This window comes from Kogia breviceps, chromosome 19, assembly GCF_026419965.1.
Source record: "Kogia breviceps isolate mKogBre1 chromosome 19, mKogBre1 haplotype 1, whole genome shotgun sequence".
Lineage (NCBI taxonomy): Eukaryota > Metazoa > Chordata > Mammalia > Artiodactyla > Physeteridae > Kogia > Kogia breviceps.
The window spans coordinates 23822054-23842653 of NC_081328.1; the positions used below are offsets into that span (position 1 = coordinate 23822054).

General features: G+C 38.8%; 1 protein-coding gene and 1 pseudogene across 2 annotated transcripts in view; one reads left to right on the forward strand and one right to left on the reverse strand.

Annotated features, from left to right (window-relative positions):
• PPM1E (protein phosphatase, Mg2+/Mn2+ dependent 1E) overlaps positions 1–20600 on the reverse strand; it is a 169307-nt gene that overhangs the window by 27025 nt on the left and 121682 nt on the right. The window contains exon 1 of one of the 2 annotated variants that reach the window (XM_067021236.1): positions 13250–13375. The exons of the other annotated variant lie outside the window; for it this stretch is intronic. The gene's annotated coding sequence lies outside the window, so the exon portion shown is untranslated. Of the gene's footprint in view, positions 1–13249; positions 13376–20600 lie in introns of those variants that run through there. 2 annotated transcript variants of the gene reach the window in all.
• LOC131746284 (peroxynitrite isomerase THAP4 pseudogene) lies at positions 9960–11297 on the forward strand (annotated as a pseudogene).

Sequence of the window (20600 nt, forward strand, 5' to 3'; positions counted from 1 at the left end):
TGCCATTAAGGGATGAAACTTTGGGAGACTTTGTGGGGAGGGTGAGTGATTTTTTTTGCATGTGGGAAGGATGTGAATTGTGCAGCCAGAACAGACGGTGGCAGATTGTTTTTCTAAAAAAGGTCACAGCAATATTTCTGGTCCTACATGCTCTTTAAGAACTTTACCGTTCCAAATGAAGAGGCAGAATCTGTTTTCCCCTCTTTGAATGTGAATGAGACTTTGATGAAAAAAAGAAAAAGTGGCAAGAGTGGTGCTGTGTGACTTCTGGGATTTGGTCATAAAAGACTACATGACCTTCCTCTTGGCTTTCTCTTCTCTCTTCCTCTCTCTTCCTCCCTTTTCTCCTTTTCCTCCCCTTCCTCTGCCATTCCCCTCTCCCTTGGGACATGGACAGGTTCATGTGGGTGTCAGCTGAGGCTCTCAGTCAATGGCTATTATCAACTGCTTGACATGTAATGGCAAAGGCCTTCAGATGATACCAGTCCCAGCCTGAGGCCCCAGACATCCTGGAACAGAGATAAGCTGGCCCTGCTTTGCCCAGTCTTAATTCCTGGCCCAAAGAAACTATGAGCATCATAAATGATTGTTTTATGCCACTAAGTTCTGTGCTAATTTGTTACACAGCCATAATAACTGAAAACCCAACATCGAGAAGCTTGGTGGAAGATAAGGAACCTATAAATACTGAAAAGACATAGCAAGATAAGTAAAAGGTGAACCAAACGAGTAGAATATTTGAAGAACAGAATGGTCAACTGTGTCAATACTACTGAGAAGTCAAACAAGATAAGGGAAAAATTAGATATTGAATTTAATAACATGTAAATAAATCATCACTGACTGGGTGCCAAGACAATTCAATGGGGAAAAAAAACTTTCTACAAATGGTGCTGGGACAACTGGATATCCACACACAAAATAATCAAGTTAGTGTCTCTCCTTACACCATATACAAAAATTTACTCAAAATGGATCATAGACCTAATTATAAGAGCTAAAACTATAAAAATCTTAAAAGAAAACACAGCAGTAAAACCTCATGACCTTGGATTAGGCAATGGCTTTCCTAAATATGACACCAAAAATACAAGCAGCTAAAGTAATAAAGAGTTAAACTGAACTACATCAAAATTAAAAGCTTTTATGCCGGACTTCCCTGGTGGCGCAGTGGTTGGGAATCCGCCTGCCAATGCTGGGGACACAGGTTCAAGCCCTGGTCGGGGAAGATCCCACATGCCGCGGAGCAGCTAAGCCTGTGCGCTCTAGAGACTGTGAGCCCCAACTACTGAAGGCCGCGCACTCTAGGACCTGTGCTCCACAACAAGAGAAGCCTGCGCACCGCAACGAAGAGCAGGCCCCGCTCGTCGCAACCAGAGAAAGCCCGCACGCGGCAACAAAGACCCAACGCAGCCAAAAAATAAAATAACACTACAGAAATATGAAAAAAAAAGAATTGTAGTGGTAAGTGGTAGTACTTGGGCATATAACCTAAAAGGACAGAGAGTTGGAGTCTGAGAACAGGATACTTGTATGATTTTGGAGCTGGTGAAATTCTTGTGATAACAAGGTTTAGGTGGGACCAAGAAAGTGAGTGGTTTAGAAAGAGATAAAATTTAAATGTTTACGTTCTAAGTCCCCAAGGGAAAAAAAAACTTAGAAAATTCTGTTTATCATTCATCAGTATTTTTCAAATTGTACATTATGATCCATTAGTGGGTAAATCAATTTATGAATTGTGAGCAGCATTTTTTTTTAAAAAAGGAAATAGAATAAGGTACATGAGGTAAAGCTAAGTATTCCAGATATATATTAAGTATATACTGAATCCTGATTATGATGAAAAAAAATTTTGAAGGCTACTACCGTTTAACAATTATGAAATAAACTGATGGCATCCCTTAAAATCCAAGTGCTTTAATAAACAGTATTACCATTTCTCCTTTCATGCTAAGTTAACCGAATTTTTCTTGATGAGTCAAAATCTTCCTTCATAGACCTAAACTCTTTGTCAGCATTGCTTGTCTTTACCTTTCATCACGCTTTATTTTGATTAACTGGACACATTCAGATATTTTGCCCAAGTGGACTTTTAGTATATAGTTATAACATTTACTTGGTCCCTTTGTTGTCTTAAAATTCATGTTTTAAAAACTCTGAAAACCTTTATTGCAACCTTGTTCCCAAGAGTTCCCCCCAGAAAGGATATCTTTTGTATAATTATTAAACTATCTGGATCTCGGTTCACCAAAGGTAAGAATGTGAAAACTTTAGAGAATAAGGCAAGAACCATTAGTCTCATTAATGTGTCATCTGCAATACATTTTTAGTCACAGTTAATGTAATTTTTTACTTTTTGTCAGACAATGAAAATATTTTCAGTGAAGTAGGGAGGAGGATTAGCTGATGAATAGCTAGAGATAAAACATCAAGCTAGACACCTCACCCACATCAGCTATTCCTACATGTCAAAAAGCTACAACACTTAGCATGAATAAGTTCTTATGGCTTTGACTCTGATTGAAAGTGATTATTGCTGAAAAATCAGAATTGCAAATATACTTTAAAACCTAGTCACATCAGAGAATATTTGATCAACTCAAATAAAAGCTTATCATTAAAGCTTGTCATTTCTAAGAGAACTACTGAGAGAAACTAACATGATAATAACATAGCAAACTGCTTTCTTTCATCATTTCATACAATACAATACTTGAAAGATCCCTATACAGCAGGTTTTAGAGTTTTAAAGTTTGGCAAATGTATTACATAGCAAATATCAGAGGAGGGCCAGTAATCAAGGCAATCTGGGGAACTGGGATTACAAATGTTACTATATTGAGAACATTGCTGAAGAAGAGTATGATTAGAAATTTTTTAACTTTTGCAGTATGTGTCATTTGGGGGGACTGGCTCTTTTAAAATCAAATTAATCTTCTAAGGCCCTTCAAATATAGTCTTTTGCTATTTACTTATATTAACAGATATTTCTAAGTGCTTATTACCATTCCTATCTTCAAGCAATTCACATCCTGCAAACAAAAGGAAATGTATTTTCATACATACCAATTTGTTACTTTCTTGTTTTCGGAATACAAGTACAGACTTTATCTAGTCAGAGATAAAAATAAAATCTTTAGTTTATGTCTAAGTCATATACAAACTATATGCATAAACACCTTTTGAACAATGTTGAGATATCATTAGGGGTCTGGTTAGTTTTAAATTTTATTTATTTGTTTATTTTTAATTAATTAATTAATTTTTGGCTGTGTTGGGTCTTCATTCCTGCACGCGGGCTTTCTCTAGTTGCAGTGAGCGGGGGCTACTCTTCATTGAAGTGTGCGGGCTTCTCATTGAGGTGGCTTCGCTTGTGGAGCACGGGCTCTAGGTGCGCAGGCTTCAATAGTGGTGGCACACCAGCTTCAGTAGTTGTGGCTTGCAGGCTCTAGAGCGCAGGCTCAGTAGTTGTGGCGCGTGGGCTTAGTTGCTCCGTGGCATGTGGGATCTTCCTGGACCTGGGATCGAACCCATGTCCCCCGCAGCATTGGAAGGCAGTTCTTAACTACTGTGCCACCAGGGAATTCCCTGGTTAGTTTTAATTTTCAAGTTTAGTCACGTACATTAAAAAATTCCACTTCACGGGAATTCCGTGGCGGTCCAGTGGTTGGAACTCCTTGCTCTCATTTCCAAGGGCCCAGGTGAGGGCCTGGGTTCAACCCCTGGTCAGGGAATTAGGATCCCACAGCACAAAAAAAAAAAGAAAAAAAATTCCACTTCTTTAAAGCTAAAGCTATTTGTCAATGAATACATGAATGTATATTTGGATTTCTGTGTATACTGACTTTTTCAATGTTATGTATTGTGAAGCAGAAATCCAGCTCTATTAAACTTCATACACTGAACTCTGTAAACAAAGCACAGGGTCTTGCTTTAAGCTAACAATAGTTCTTCAGACACACAAAATAAAACTCAGATTCATAAATGTTCTGACTCTTCTTCCCTGCTGCTCACATTGGCTAGTGTCATCTTTATCCTCAGACTATTTTTCTGAGTAGGTCAGTCTCGACTCCTCAATTCTATTTCAGAAATAACCACAACCCAACACATGCTTGGTGGAAGATTTTGAATTATAAAAATACAGTTGTATCCTAGTGACCTTGAACAGTTCAGTACTTATCAATGTTTATACTATTTTATTTTAATCAGTATTTTCCCAAATTAGTCCTTTAAAAAGCCATACAGTATATCTGGGAGCAGTATTTAAGGGTGAGGTGGATGTTAAATCATTGTTACAGACTGAAAGTTTGTGTGTCCCCCCCCCCCCAGATTCATATGTTGAAATTCTAGTCCCCAATGTAATGGTATTTGGAGGTGGAACCTTCCGGAGGTAATCAGGTGATGAGGGTGGAGCCCTCATGAATGAGATTAGTGCCCTTATGGAAAAGAGACCCATGAGAGCTCCCCTGCCCCTTCCACCAGGTGAGGACACAAGGATAAGACAATTATCTATAAGCCAGAAAGCATGTCCTCACTAGATACCACATCTGCCTGGGCTTTGATCTTGGACTTCCCAGCCTCCAGAAATGTAAGAAATAAATTTCGTTGTTTATAAGCCTTCCGGTCTATGGTAATTTGTTAAAGCAGCCCAAATAGACTAAGACAATCATTATGGAACTACTCAAATCATTATCATAATTAGTGGAGCACAGAGAAGGAAAACTTCAGTACTGAGTATGTTCATGTCTTTTGCTCTAGATGAGCATTGATTTCTTTAGATTTCATAACAGGACCAAGTCATAGGAGAATCCCTAGCATTACTTTCACCTAATGTGCTTGTAAGAATTTTTTTAAGTGATGAAGAATAATTAGGGATCACTATTGACTTTGAAGCCTGGACATAAACACAGGCGAGACCTAAAGTTTCTGCCAACTTATTTAATTGCTATTCAACTAACTGTTGGAGACAGGTTATAGCATAAATATAAGGAGTTAGAAAGCTGAGTTCTAATTCTAGCTGGGTTACCTGAAAAAAGACTCTTAAATTCTCTGGATTTTAGTTCCTCAATAGAAAAATTAAGAAATTGAAATAAAATAACTCTAAAGTCTCTTCCAGGTTTAAAATTCTAATTCTATGATTCTATTCCAATAAGGTTTTGAATTTGTAAGATGGGACAAAGGCAATGTAAAGGTATAAATTAACACACTTCAGATCCAAACACATGTTTTTATATACACCAGCAGAATGGAAATAAATTCTATATATTCCTTTTGTAAGCAATATGGGGATATTCTGCTTTATGTACTAGTGTCTACTTAAAAGCTGAATGTATATTTATTTTGATAAATATAATCAATCCTTGCAGTGAATCTACCAGTTAGGAAAGAATCCCTCAGATTTTATATATTAAAAGAAACATGCCATAAACATGCCATAAACATCATATAAAATAATATTGTTACCAACTGGTTGTGAAACTTTATATTTCAAACAAAAGAGTACTATTTCTTACCTCTTTAAAAATATTTATTTACAAAAGCTTATTCTTTCTTCACTCTATAGGTTGACATGAGTCCAATCCAATTTTTCCATTAGAGAAAAGGAAAGGAGTCAGACTGGCATTGACTATTGAAAGCTGGCTCTCTTTCAGCACTGTATTTTGCCATCTTGGTATAAAACAGGAACCAACAGATAAATAGATTATTATCGCATAAAACATTTAATTTTCACTTATTTTCAAATATCATGGGTGGGTAAGTTTTATTAGATGGACAGGACAGTATTTTAGTCAGATCTTTTTTCTAACTTGTTAGTATCTTCCACATGTATATTAAGACAATACACATTTTAAGACTGCAAACTGAATTCTTGTTATAAACCAAGCCAGGAAGCATTTTCCTCATAATGCCAAACCTACACAAATCACTAAAGACATTATTAGAGAAATTAGAGGTTTAAAAGTACATCCTTCCTGACACTGGCAATGTGGGCGTCAGCACAGCACCCACAGCTGTGTTTCAGCAGTCTTGGCATAGCATTCCTAAGGTAATAAAACTTCTTGAAGGTGGGCAGTTTCCGTCAATTAACTCAGAAAAACTCATCTGGAGCAGCCTCACCTCAGCCCACATATCACGATGATGCTGTCTACTCAATATGCCCTTGCTAGGGTGACAACATGTAAATGTTAAATTTCTGATCACTCCCCTCCCCCAAGTTAATCATATGTAGTCTAAATCTAGAATACACATTAAATTAAAATAAAGAAGGCAAATTCTCCACCAGACTTGGTATTCTTTTTCTTAGTGGACCAAATGGAGTTAAACTCAGGGTTGAATTTTTTCCTCTTTGAGTTATTTTCTTTCTTTCTATAGCAGCCTCCAGGAATGCTACCTGGAGTCAGGTGATTATAATGCCCACACGTCACAGATTCTCTTAGTTAACCTTGTTGAATATAAATAATGCCAACTACCAAATGACCGGCTCCTGAAGTGCTGGGATTGGGGTTCTTACAACAGAAATTTCATTCCCTACTGTTGCTATGAGTGTACTCTTAACAATCATTTGTTCACTCTGACCAGGTTGATATTCAAGCACAGCCAACAGGATCTTAAGTTTTCTGTGAATGGCAACCTAGATGTTACACATTTACCAAAGATCAAACTACCACTAGTGTCATAAGACCACAAAAAGAAGAGAGAGAGCTTAGCAGTAACTCTTTTTTGTTATTCTTCTTCCATGACCAAAAGGAATTAAAACTGCGCAAGTTAACTGAAACTTGTCAACATCACCAATGTACCTTCCTGTTGCTAACTCCTACAGTCTGTTCTCAGATATGACTCAGTTAGAAGCATCTGACTGCTGATTACTCCCCTCTACTTCGATACACTCCCTTCTCTAGGTTTCCAGAACATCACACTCTCCTGTCACTCACAGGATTCTGTCTTTTCAATCTCATTTGATGGCTCTTTCTCTTCTTCCTGCCCTTGGAATTCCTCTTACCATGTTGTAAGTCTTTTCTTTTTCTTTTTTGCATAGACTTCATCAATTTCTTGTATACAGTATGCATTTCTTATTTATGTTTCTCATTTATTTTATGACTGCATTCTTTCTCCCACTAGACTGTAGATATTTTTGTCTACTTTTGGTCATTGATGTCTGATGCCCAGATCAGTGCCTGGCACACAGTGATCAATAATTATTTGCTGAATAAATAAACTTCTGTCTTTCTGATTTAGATCAATATATATTTAAGCCATTCCCTAACTTCTTAGAATGAATGTTCCTTGAGAGGAGAAAATCAATACATTTACATAAGAGTATGTCACATAACATGATGTTGAGTTCTTACACGTAGGCTATGAAACTTGGGCTAGTATTAGTAAACAGGTGATAACCATTGGCAAACAGGAACTATGATCATATTTACACTTTTGTTGTCAACTCAAGTAACTGGTTTATGCTATCTCTAGTCCCGTTTACTAAGAGATAATGTATTCAAAAATTTAAAACATGTATGGCTTTTTAGTAGGAACTTTAATTCAACCAATATTTTTAAACCATTGACCAGTTTTAAGAAAGCAGGGGCTTGCAAACCCCCTAGGCTGTGCAGACAGCCATGCAGGGCCCCAGCCCAACAACCAGGAGGCCAGCAGCAGCCCCATGTACCTCCTGGGTTGCACAGTCAACCTGCCCTCCAGTGGGTGCACAGCCACTGCACAAGACACAGCCTCATGGCCAACCAGACTAGGGGCCAGCCCTGCCTACCAGTGCACCTACAGCAGTCAGCTCATCACAACATAAGGGACCATGCAGCCCACATAGGGAGCACACCTAGAGCATATAACTCTGGTAACCAGAGGGGAGTATGCTGTGGGGCCCCACAGGATGTCTCCTGAAAAAGGCCACTTCTCCAAGATCAGCAAACGTAATCAATTGACCTAACACATAAAAATAAACGGATAATTGGGCAAAATGAGGAGACAGAGGAATATGTTCCAAACAATGGAACAAGACAAAAACTTAAGAAAAAGAACTAAATGTGGAGATAAGCAATCTGCCCAATAAAGAGTTCAAGGTAATGATCATAAGGATGCTCACCAAATGTGGAAGAAGAATGGATGAACACGGTGAGAATTTCAACAGAGAGAAAATATAAAGAAGAACCAAACAGAGCTGAAGAATACAATAACTGAAATTTTAAAATACACTAGAAGTAATCAATGGTAGACCAGATTATACAGAGGAATGGATCAGCAATCTGGAAAACAGAGTAGTAGAAATCACCCAAAGTCAATAGAAAAAAGAATTTTAAAGAAAGCAGAATAGTTTAAGAAACCTCTGAGACAACATCAAGCATAATAACATTCACATTATAGAGGTCCCAGAAGGAGAGGAGAGAGGGAAAGGGGCAGAGAAATTATTTGAAGACATAATAGCTGAAAACTTCCCTGACCTGGGAAAGGAAACAGACATCCAGTTCCAGGAAGCACAGAGAAGCCCAAACAAGATGAACCCAGAGAGATTTATACCAAGACACATTATAATGAAAATGGCAAAAATTAAAGAGAAAGAGAAAATCTTAAAAGCAGCAAGAGAAAAGCAACTGGTGAGGTATTAGGGAACTCCCATGAGACTATCAGCTGACTTTTTAGCAGACACTTTGCAGGCCAGAAGGGAGTGACAAGATATATTTCAAAGAGATAAGAGGAAAAAACTTACCAAGAATACTCTACCGGACAAGGTTATCATTCAGATTTGAAGCAGAGACAAAAAGTTTTACAAACAAAAGCTAAAAAAGTTTAGCACCATTAAACCAGCTTTAAGAGAAATGTTCAAGGGACTTCTCTAAGCAGGAAAGAAAAGGCCACAACTAGAAATATCAAAATTATGAAAAGAAAAATCGCACTAGTAAAGGCAAACATACAGTAAAGGTAGTAGATCAATCACTTATGTAGCTCATAGGAAGGTTAAAGGACAAAAGTAGTAAAACCATCTATATCTACAAGTAGTTAAGGGATATACAAAACAAGATGTGAAATATAACAACAAAAACATTAAATGTGGGGGCTTCCCTGGTGGCGCAGTGGTTAAGAATCCGCTTGCCAATGCAGGGGACACGGGTTCGAGCCCTGGTCCGGGAAGATCCCACATGCCATGGAGCAACCAAACCCACGCGCCACAACTACTGAGCCTGCGCTCTAGAGCCCACAAGCCGCAACTACTGAACTCGCATGCCACGACTACTGAATCCCGCGTGCCTAGAGCCCTTGCTCCGCAACGAGAAGCCACCACAATGAGAAGCCCCACACTGCAACGAAGAGTAGCCCCCACTTGCCGCAACTACAGAAAGCCCATACACAGCAACGAGGACCCAACACAGCCAAAACCAAATAACAATTAATTAATTAATTAATTTTTAAAAAACATTAAATGTGGTGAGGGGAGTAAAAACGTAGGGTGATTAGAATGCCTTTGAACTTAAGAGATAATCAACTTAAAATAATCATTCATACATACATACATATATATATATATATATATATATATATACTGTTATATACAAACCTCATGGTAACCACAAACCAAAAACCTAGAATAGATACATATAGAAAAAATAGAAAGGAATCCAAACAAATCACTAAACATAGTCATCAAATCACAGGGGCATAGAGCAAAAGAAGAAAGGAACAGAGAAGAACTACAAAAACAAACAGAAAACAATTAAAATGGCAATAAGTACATACATATCCGTAATTATTTTAAGTGTAAATTGACTAAATGCTCCAATCAAAAGACAAAGAGTGGCTGAATGGATAACAAGACCCATATATACACTGCCTACAAGGACTCGTTTCTGGTCTAAAGACACACAAAGACAGGCCTAGGGCTGGTTGCCCAGGTGGCAGGCAGCTGGGTGCCGCCATCTTACCATACAGTGGGAGCTGTGTGCCTGGCTCCCATGTCCTGCAGCCATGTTGCCTTGCACCCTCCCCTCAGGGCGGTCCTGCCCTGGTCTGGGCTCAATGAGGCAAGGGCTGGAGCCTGGCAGTGGCAGGGCAGCCCAAGGCCCGAGACGGTGATCTTTTGTGCAGCTGTAAATTACTCCAACTGACATGGCAAGGGGGAGAAGCACGCTGTCTCCTGCCACAGGTTTCCCCCTAAAGGACTCAGAATGTCTGATCCAGTTATTAAAGGCTGTTCAGAAGGATAACTGAACCCCCACTAAGTAGTCTTTCCACAGTAGTGAACACTTCACCAAAGAAAGCTTCTCCACGAGGCTGGAGGATAAGCACTGACTGCTCAAGATCATGGCCATGGCTTCCATCTTCTACCTGACTGAGAAGAAGGGAGCTGGAGGACATGGATGCACCAGGATAAAGGATACCAGAAAGGCCTCAGGGGGCTTGAGGGGACATGTGAATGAAGCAGACAGGAAAGGAGCTGCAGGGTCATCAACATCCTCAAGTGAAAACCCAGTGGTCAAGCTGGAGTCCTGCAAGTTGAAGTGAGCTGCACTGTAGGGTAAAACTGCACCCAGGGCCACCCCAGAAGCCACCAGTCAGAAACTGGTGCAGCCTCTGGAAGTACTCCAGAAGCCAATCTGGCTAGCGCAGCATCAGACAGCCAGGGAGAAGCAAACATGTCTGCTGTAGATGCTGGCAATCAGAACACCACCTCCCCTGATGGGGGCCTGGTAGATAAGAGTTGCATTTCCATGGATGACTTTATCCCCCCAGTATCTGGGGCTTGCAAATTTACTGGCTCACTTCATTCTTACAGTTTCTCCTCCAAGCACACTGGAAAGAGGCTGTCTGTCCCCTGAGAGCCTGTTGACCGAAAGAGGCTGAAGAGAGACATGAAGCCTGACTGCAGCAAAACCAGCCTGGGGCCCAACAAGGGCTTGGCACAGAGCCCCACAAGTTTGTCCCTCACAGCAACGCCTCAGAAGCCCTCCCAGAGCCCCTCCACCCCTCCAACAGATGTTACCCTGAAGCCAGGCACAGAAGCTGTGCTAAGCGAGCACAGGGACACCAGCCCCATGCTCATCAAGGAGATCATCCTGTCAGCACTGGGGGCCTACAAATTCATCAGTTTGTTGCAGTCCTGCTGCTTCTCATCCTGGCAGAACAAGAACAAAGTATGCTTCCTATGGGAGCAGGAGGAGAAGAACAGCAAGCTAAAGACCCTGCAACACAGGGTCAGCTGCTTGGACAGCCAGGCGTGCAAGCTGCAGGAGAAGTGGGACCAGCTGAAGACAGTAAGCTTCCCCTACCTGAGCAGGCGGCTGTCCCCTTAGCCCCCACCCTGTGGTCAGTACCAGAGCCTTGAGGCTCCCACACTGCCTGGTTATTATGGGGCGGGGTTCTTGCTGATGGCCTCTGAGCACTTCTATGTGTTGCATGCTCCCTGCTGTCTCTGCAGAGGCTATGATAGTAGCTGTACCTTGTAGAAGAGGAGCCCAGGTTGGTGAGCTTACCTCACTCACTCCAGGGCACACTCAAGAGGCATCTTAGGAATGGGGGTTTAGCTAGTGAGAAAGAAGGCTTTTCTTGTCAGCTGGGAAAGCCAGAACTACTCAATGAATGGTTGACAGCTGGTTTTCCACTTGAACGGGGGAAATCCCTTTGTATTGCACATCTCACACAAACATAAAATCCTAATGAATTAGGATCTAAATGTAAAATAAAATAGACATAGTAAACTATTAGAAAAATTATAGGAGACTCTTAAAATCATGTGGAGGTTTTTTCATTCATGTTCTAATTAATATCCTTGAAGTTAAGTAATTTTGAACATCAATAATAATTTCTTTAAAATAAAAAAGAAATGCACACAAAGTGAAAGTGAGGGGATGGAAAAAGTTAATCCATGCAAATGGAAACAAAAAGAAAGCTGGAGTAGCAATACTTATATTAAAAAAGTAGCCTTTAAAACAAAGCTATAACAAAGACAAAGAATGGCATTACATAATGATAAAGTGATCAATCCAACAAGGAGATACAGCAATTGTAAATATATATGCACCCAACATAGAAGCATCTAAATCAGAAATTAAAAAGAAGTTACAACTGACACCAGAGAAATACAGAGGATCATAAGAGATTACTATGAACAATGACATGCCAATAAATTTGTCATACTAGAAGAAATGGGTGAATTCCTAGAAACATACAATCTTGAAGACTGAATCAGAAAGAAATAGAAAATATGGACAGACCTTACTAGTTACAATTGCTAGTAACAAAATTAAATCAGTTTAAAAAAAAAAAATCCTGACAAATAAATGTCCAGGACCAGATAGCTCCACAGGTGAATTCTACCAAACATTTTAGAGAGGAGTTAACACCTATCTTTCTCAAACTATTCCAAAAATTTGAAGAAGAAGGAATGCTTCCAAACTCATTCTATAAGGTTAGCATTACCCTGACACTAAAACCAGACACCACAAAAAATGAAAATTAGAGGCCAATATCACTGATAAACATAGAAGCAAAAATCCTCAACTAAATATTAGCAAACTGAATTCAACAACACATTAAAAGGATCATACACCATGATCAAGTAGGATTTATCCCAGGGATGCAAGGATGGTTCAATATACACAAATCAATCAATGTGATATACCACATTAACAAACTGAAGAATAAAAATCATATGATCATCTCAACAGATGCAGAAAAGCTTCTGACAAAATTCATCATCCATTTGTGATTAAAAAAAAAAAAACCTAATCAAAGTAGGTATAGAGCACATATAGCTCAACATAATACAGGCCAACAGTTACAAACCCACAGCCAACATCACAGTCAATGATGAAAACCTGAAAGCATTTCCTCTAAGATCAGGAACAAGACAAGAATGCCCATTGCCCCCACTTTATTCAACATAGTATTGGAAGTCCTAGCCACAGAAGTCAGACAAGCAAAAGAAATAAAATAAATCCAAATTGGAAAGGAAGAAGTAATACTGTCACTATTTGCAGATGGCTTGATACTACATATAGAAAATCGTAAAGCCACCACTAAAATACACTAAGTCCCCTACATACGCATGAGTTCTGTTCCAAGAGCACAGTCGTAAGTCCAATTTGTTCATAAGTCCAACAAAGTTAGCCTAGGTACCCAACTAACACAATCGGCTATATATAGTACTGTACTGTAATAGGTTTCTAATACTTTTCACACAAATAATACATAAAAAATAAACACAAAAAATAAAGAAAACACTTTTAATCTTACAGTACAGTACCTTGAAAGGTACAGTAGCACAGTACAACAGCTGGCATCCAGGGGCTGGCATCGAGTGAACAGGCAGGAAGAGTTACTGACTGGAGGAGGCAGAGGAGGTGGGAGATGGTGGAGCTGAAGGATCGTCAGCAATAGGAGACAGAGGGCAAGCTGCAGTTTCACTCACACCTGACGTTGATGGCACAGGTTCTGGTTCCTTGCTGGATTCAATTCTACCTGCCCTCCTGAAAAAATGATACAGTGATGTCTGGGTAGTAGCTCTTTTTTTCTCGTCATAAATGACACAGGAGCACTGGATTGCATTCTGAACGGCGGCTGCAACCCTCATGTACCGTTCTACGTTCGGGTCCTGTGCCTCTAAAACTAACAGTGCTTCCTCAGATAAAGAAAATCCCCTTGTCATTTCCTGCATCGTGAATCTCTTCGCTTCTTCAGTTACTACTTCTTCCTCTTGTCTCTCTTAGTCCTTTCTCTGGGCCTCCAGTTCCATCAGGTCTTCATTAGTGAGCTCCTTGTGTTGCACAGCGAGGAGTGTGATGAAGTTGTCCTCTTGCAGATCTAGCTCCAGCTTCTCACTGAGGGTCACTAAGTTGCTGAAGACCATGTTCACATCTTTGAAAGTTCGCAACTTGAAGGTTCATATGTAGGGGACTTACTGTATACAAAGCACTCATACAACTCAACACCAACAAAAACAAACAACCTGACTAGACAATGGACAGAGGGCCTGAATAGACATTTTTCCAAATAAGACATACTGATAGCCAACAGACACGTGGAAAGATGCTCAACATCACTAATCATCAAGGAAATATAAATCAAAACCACAAAGGGATACCACTTCACACCTGTCAGAATGCCTATCATCAAAAAGACCACGGATAACAAGTGTTGGTGAGGATGTGGAGAAAAGGGAATCTTCGTGTACTGTTGATGGAACTCTAAAATGGTACAACTATAGAAAACAGTATGATGGTTCCTCAAAAAATTAAATATAGAACTGCTATATGATCCAGCAATTTCACTTCTGTGTATATTCCTTTAAAAAGTATGAGTTTGGGGCTTCCCTGGTGGTGCAGTGGTTGAGAATCTGCCTGCCAATGCAGAGGACATGGGTTCGAGCCCTGGTCTGGGAAGGTCCCACATGCCACAGAGCAACTAGGCCCGTGAGCCACAACTACTGAGCCTGCGCGTCTGGAGCCTGTGCTCCGCAACAAGAGAGGCCGCGACAGCGAGAGGCGCGTGCACTGCGATGAAGAGTGGCCCCCGCTCGCCGCAACTAGAGAAAGCCCCCGCACAGAAACGGAGACCCAAAACAGCCAGAAATAAATAAATAAATAATTTTTTTTAAGTATGAATTTGAAAACACATATATACCCCCGAAATTCACTGTAGCACTCTTTACAATAGCCAAGATATGGAAGCAACCTAAGTGTCTGTCAATAGACGAATGGATAAAGAAGATGTGGTGTATATATACAATGGAATATTATTACTCAGCCATAAAAAAATGAAATTTTGCCATTGCAACAACATGAATGGATGTAGAGGGTATTATGCTCAGGAAATAAGTCAAACAGAGAAAGACAAATACTGTATGATCTCAATTACATGTGGAATCTAAAAAACAAAAAACAAAAAAATGAAAACAGACTCATAGATACAGAGAACAGCCAGGTGGTTGCCAGAGGGGAGGGGTGGGGGTGGAGAACAAAATAGGTGGAGAAGATAAACAGGTAAAAACCTTCAGTTATAAAATAAATAAGCCATGGAGATGTAATACACAGCACAAGGAATACTCTTCAGTAGTATTGTAATAACTTTGTATGGGGACAGATGGGTGCTAGACTTACTGTGGTGATTATTTCATAATGTATGCGAACGTCAAATCTCTGTAGTACACCTGAAACTAACATATTATATATCCAACTATATATATTTTTTAAAAAAAACAGGGGCTTTACTAAGATGAAACACAATTATTCTTTGAAACACAACCAGAAATAGAACCCTGTTTAATGATTCTACTAATCCACATCACTATTTCTAGATATTACTTTAGGTCATAAGCTGTTACATATACATTCTGAATACAATATTGATATAACAAAATGATATCTTATTTTCATGAAAAATGATAAAAGTAGCTACAATTTTTTGAGTTCTTATTACCTGCCAGCTAATGTACTAAATTCTTTACATCTTTTATCTCTTTTAATTCTCAAAGTAACACTGTTAAATAGGGCGTTTCTGAAATTCTTAACTGAAGAAATTGATGATTACAGAGGTTAAAGGGGAGCCACATTTTAAATCCAGGTGTAAGTCTTGAAAGCTATATTGTAAACCTCTAATGGTGTAATTGTTTACCCCGGGAACACATGTGATAATAATCAGATTCTACTTATTAAGAAAAGAGATACAAGATAATATGCTAAAAGTTGTATAGCTAAACAACAACATGGTGGCTACAAGAAACATATTTCGTGAATTCCAGTCCCTTAACCTAGTTTTCCCATGAACATAGCTTATGTATTTATTCATTTATTTCATTAACTTTAATTAAAGAGTAATACATTCCACACTGTTTTTGAAAAAAATCAAAGAATACAGAAATACTTAAAATAAAAAGTAAAGGTAAAAATGATCAGTTTGCTAAATCCTTCTAGACTTTTTTTCTAAGTGTTTACAGACAAACAGAAGAATATAGCTTTGTTTTGGATTTATTGTAGTACAAATGAAATGATATATGTACTATTACAAAATGTACTTTTCCCTTAGCAATGTGTTTTACGGAACTTTCCATGCCAATGAATGCACACACACACACAAACACAAAACTTATTTTAAGTTGCTACAGTTTCTCTATCAATGACAGATTATTTATAATTTTTAATACTATAGACAATGCTTCAGTGAACATCATTACATCCCGTTTTGTGTGCACTGCACAGATATATAATCCATTATTTGTTAAATTACTTTAAGTTTTATCAAAATACTGCAATCATATATATACTTATTAAAGTTGAACTAAAAGACTCGTGATGAAAGACCGAAAACCCTTACCCACTGTTCTCTGTGTTGCAGAGGATACCAGTGTCAACTTTTCTAGCCATTCTCCTGTTTCCATATTTCTAAGTAAAATCTTTATACTGATATTTTTTATATATAACATGGGCATACATTTCTTTAAAATTTTTAAAATTTGTTTATTTTATTCATTTTTGGCTGCACTGGGTCTTTGTTGCTGTGCGCAGGTTTTCTCTAGTTGTGGCAAGTGGGACCTACTCTTCATTGCAGTGCACAGGCTTCTCATTGCAGTGGCTTGGCTTCTCTTGTTGCGGAGCATGGGCTCTAGGCACGTGGGCTTCAGTAGTTGTGGCACGTGGGCTCAGTAGTTGTGGCTCGCGGGATCTAGAGCACCAGCTCAGTAGTTGTGGTACATGGGCACTGTTGCTCCGCGGCATGTGGTATCTTCCAGGACCAGGGCTTGAACCCGTGTCCCCTGCATTGGCAGGCGGATTCTTAATCACTGCGCCACCAGGGAAGCCCTATATTGATATTTCTTAATTTATCAATATTAGATATCAGATATATTATCTTCTTCCCAAGGTAGAGGAGGTGTTAGTTCTTCTTGATTTATCAATATTAGCCATATGTTTTCTCCATAGTGAAGATTTACTGATTCTTCTCACAAACCCAACTCCCCTCCCCACCAATTTTTGGTTTAATCAGTAAGTTTTAAAATATTCCAGGGACTTCCCTGGTGGTGCAGTGGATAAGAATCCGCCTGTGAATGCAGGGGACACGGGTTCAATCCCTGGTCCAGGAAGATCCCACATGCCACAGAGCAATTAAGCCCGTGCACCACAACTACTGAGTCTGTGCTCTAGAGCCTGTGTGCCACAACTACTGAAGCCCCTGCGCCTAGAGCCTGTACTCCACGACAAGAGAAGCCACCGCAATGAGAAGCCCATGCACCGCAACAGAGTAGCCCCTGCTTGCCACAACTAAAGAAAGCCCACACGCAGCAACAAAGACCCAACGCAGCCATAAATAAATAAATTTATATATTTTTTAAAACTCTTTAAAATATTCCAGGTATACAAATAGCGTGAATTTCTGAAGCATATACTAAGATCACAACTCATTTCTTGTACAACTTTTTTTTTCCTAGAGTCGATGACTGCCTCACTTTTTCCCATTTGCTTTGTTTTCAACATACCTACCAGTAATTTTTTCCAAATGCTCCAACAACATTGTGGCACATGATTCAATGATATTTTCCATATGTTCAAGCAAATCAGTTTCTATTCTTTGTCCTGAAAAACACCCTGGACTCTACAGTCTTGCTGTACAAATGACACCCTGGGACTCTCTTATGGAGCTCTTCTGTGTTTGGTTTCCCATTTCCTAGATCCCTCATCTTCTTTTCTTATCAACTAGCTTTTCAGATTTTGCTAGAGTACATCCCCTGTAGTTTTACAGCTTTCTACTATCTCCCCCGCCTTATCCTCCTAATGCTTTTGAGTCATATAATATCTACATATCAGAGTTTATAATATATAAATTCTGTCCTAGAATAGTAAGCCCCCCATTAATCCTATGGATTCAATGCTCATATCAAGTCTTTTGCTATATTTTCATCACTTGGTTACCTAAAGTGTGTCCTCCGGTAGTTTCTCAAGAAGGCATTAGGGAAATTATATTTTCTGAGTTTTTGCATGTTTAAAAATGTTGCCTTTTCACCTGAACAACAGTTTTAGATATAAAATTCTTAGGTCACACTCTCCATCCTTGAGGACTTTACAGATCTTGCTCTACTGTCTTCTGAACTTTTCTGAGAATTCTGAAGCCAATTTAAATCTTTCTCTTCGTCATGTTTATCCTTTTACTCTGGAGTCATTAAAAAAATTTTTTTTTGCAGTCCAATAACATTACTAGATTATGCCTTAACATTAATTGTTCTATGTAAATTCTTCCTGGCTCATCATGTGCCCTGTCAATCTATAGATTCAAACCTGCATTTATTTTGAGCAGTTTCTTTGAAAAATACCTGTAAATATTATATTGTATTACTTGAGTTTTATTCTTTAGAGACAACAATTATTCTCCTTTACCCATGTGCCACATCTAACACGGGTTCTTTATTCCTTTTAGACATGTGGTTAAGTTCCATTTCATTTTGTTCATTTTTTCTCAATTTTACCCTCCATGTACCTTACTGTGTTTTCCAGAAGTGTCTATTCTTTTTCCTGCTTCCAATATGCCCCTCATTTCATTGACAATTTAATTTTTCTCTTCCACTTATTTTTCGAGCTCTGTTAGCTAAACTTCACCTTTTGCACTAACCCTTCCTTGACCTATCTCTGCTTTGAGTTCTAGTTTTATCAAAGAACTTCCAAGATTAATTTTTAAAAATTATCATTCAAGACAATATATCTTATTGCAACTTTCATCAGGAATATTTTTCAATTGCCATTTATTTTTATTTTTGTTTACGTCAACTTTTAATTTTTTCTATTTTTATTTATTTATTTTGCCATGCTGCATGACATGCGTGATCTTAGTTCCCTGAGCAGATATCGAACCTATGCCCCCTGCAGTGGAAGCACAGGGTCTCAACCACTGGACTACCAGGGAAGTCCCTACTTCAACTTTCTAAAATTGTAATCTCTTTATATAAAATCCCTGCTGGTTCCTTTATGATAATAATCTATAAATGAAGTACGTTTTTCCTGGACCAGCTCTTCATAAGAGGTTAATCTAGCTCACAATGAAGTTCCTGAGGACCCAAGGTTGTGTGAGGGAGTTATTTTATTCTTGACTTCTCCCTAGCCAACAAAGCTGCTAATAATACAGAGTCTCTTGGGACTTCCCTGGTTGTGCAGAGGTTAAGAATCCGCCTGCCAATGCAGGGGACACGGGTTTGAGCCCTGCTCCGGGAAGATCCCACATGCCGTGGAGCAACTAAGCCAGTGAGCCACAACTACTGAAGCCTGTGCACCTAGAGCCCGTGCTCTGCAACGAGAAGCCACGACAATGAGAAGCCCGCGCACCACAACTTAGAGTAGCCCTGGCTCGCCGCAGCTAGAGAAAGCCCACACACAGCAACAAAGACCCACACAGCCAAAAATAAAAACAAATAAATTTTAAAAAAATATGGTGTATTTCCAATTCCTCATTTAGCTTATTCTCTTTTCTTTCTTGGTGCCAAACTAGGTATTGAGAAGTCCCTGCTGGTAGCCTGTGAAAGGTTCCAAAATTATTTTTGCCCCTCCAAAGAATACGACTTTTGGAGCATGCACCTTACTGGCTTTCACTGAGATCTTCAGATGAAAGCATTCTATCTCATCATTTTCTGAAACCCATTTGGCCTTTGTTGTATTTGGTAGCCCTTAATTTTCTGATTTGGTGTTAACAGATATATCCTACTCTTACTGAAGATGGAGTTTGCATTTTTCTTTTTGTTCATCCTCCTCCTTCTTTTTCCTGGCGATTTTTTAGAGAAGCAGATAATGTCATTGTTATTCTACTATATTAAAGTCTGTAATGAGCGCTTATTTTTTTTTTATCACTCTCTGAACTGCTTTTCAGACAGAGAGTGCTAATTACTCTCATAATACTGAGGTACATGCATTAAGTCTATCCTGATTCTTGAGTATGGCAAACAAGACAAAATAATACTTTCTTGAAGGAATGCATATTCAATGAGTTGAATCAAATATGTTCAACTATGAAGCATAATAAATTAGGGAAAGAAATGATTCCAGAAGGAAAATTGATGTGTGAGAAAAATCTGTAATTCTAAACTCCGATTCTATGCTACTTAATTTATGCTATGACCCTGTATTAGGCATTTTGCCCTCAGATTCTTCTCTGTAAACTTAAAATCTTTAGTTATTTGTTGCATGTATTTTGGATGGAATGTAGAGATCCTATTTAAATATAAATTTGTAGCAATTGAGTAATATTGAGAGTAAATATCAAATCAACCAAAATTTATGAAGTGTTTACAATTACCTTTTATTCTCCTTCCTGCCCTCTAAATTATTCCAATAAGCCCAAGGAAAACTGAAGCCAGGCAAAATCTGTAGCAGGTTGTAGATTCCTTCTTTCTAGTCTGTACAGCTAACATATGTGCAAAACCAACTGCATTCACCAGAATTTAAATAAATCACCAAGGAGAAAAAGCTGTAATTTACTTTCCTACTTTAATTTAATCCACATAATTATATAGAAATTCCAACAAATAGTCTTGCAAATACCTGCTTTTAAAAAAATATTTATTTATTTATTTATTTATTTATTTATTTGGTTGCCCTAGGTCTTAGTTGTGGCAGGCGGGCTCC